The sequence below is a fragment of the Tupaia chinensis genome, unplaced genomic scaffold (genome assembly GCF_000334495.1).
Source record: "Tupaia chinensis unplaced genomic scaffold, TupChi_1.0 Scaffold000250_1, whole genome shotgun sequence".
In the NCBI taxonomy this organism is placed as follows: domain Eukaryota; kingdom Metazoa; phylum Chordata; class Mammalia; order Scandentia; family Tupaiidae; genus Tupaia; species Tupaia belangeri.
Window position 1 is genome coordinate 9,717 of NW_006159730.1, and position 1,438 is coordinate 11,154.

A 1,438-nucleotide genomic window follows, 5' to 3' on the forward strand; every position below is an offset into this window, starting at 1 on the left:
TTCTCAGTGTCTCTGCTGCCCTTGCCAGCAGAAAGACGAGTCAAAAGATGCTATCTTTTTATCTTATTCTTTTTGAAATTACATCCTTTTTTTAAAAAGAAATACAGAATATTTAATTAAATTTATTTATTCATTTATTTTAATTTGACCAGAGAGAGAGGAAGCGAGAACGCAAGCCACTAGGTTCAGGGCTTGAATCATGGTTGGCCATGTGGGAGTGTCCAGCATCTTAACCACCACGCAACCTGCTGGCCCCCATGGAATTACATCCTTAATTGGGTGTATTACCTGGAAGAACTAAGTCCCATGCCATGGTCCAGCACCCAGGGAGCTGGGAACATGAGTTTCTTGTTTTATTCCTGCTATGGAAGTGAGACTCAAAGGTGGGAAATTTTCAGACATAGGAAGCTAGTCTAAAACGAGGTGGGCAAAGAAAAAAACAAGAAATAGCACTTTAAGTACCTACTGTGATCAAACCACAGACATTGGTGTGAGCAATGTCTCATCAGAAAGTTCAGAAACAGGCCTCAGGGACTAGCAATTATTGTAATGGCTATGTCGCTGAACTCCCATGTAGTTGACTGTGGTTCGAGTCTCGGACCCAGTGGCTTAAACTCATGCTGGGCACATGTGTGTGCATGCCCAAGATCCTGAGAGGAGAATGGAGAAGGGATTGTGGCGTGGCCATCCCTCCTGAGGGGTGATTTCTCGCTTTCTGTCTCTCTGTCTTTCTAGCGAGCACATGTGCCCTATAGCAAAAACCTCCCAAAAAAAAAAAAAAAAGAAACAGGCCTCAGAGGACACGTAGCTCCAGGTATCAGTGTACAGAGCGTGACATCTGTCAGGAAGTGCTCTAGACAAGTTGGGTCAGTTACGAAAGGTCCGCTTTCTAAAAACAGTGATGTATTCCTGATTCCCACTTCAAAACATTATCACCTTTTCATCTAGGTCATATGATGCTAATTTAATAAAGAAGACAAATTGTTTTATTAATGATGAGAGTTAAGGGGTCACTCAACTTATATATGCTATTGTTACCAAGGATGCAAGGAATTGGGTTGGCGTGGCTAAGGACTCCTTGAAAAGTAAGTACACAGTTTGGTAAATATAAGTGAAAAAAGCCTTATTTTGGGGTGAAGGCCTGAGTGTTTTTAAGATTCTCAAATGGGTTAGTAACCATACTTCCTCTCCCCACCAAACCCTTAGTGGTTCAATGGAATCTAGAAGACAAACAGATCATTCTTTTTAACTTACTCAAACCTGAAAGGTTGGGCTTGGCCACATTTACAGAAGAGAACAGAATAAACTTTAATTCAAGCTGATCATTTTGTTGGAGAAAAACATGCCCATACAATGGACAAATGACGATAAGTTTCCCTTTTCTGTTGCCAAGGGCACAGATTTGAATCAGCATTGTATCATGGGGTATGTTTAACTT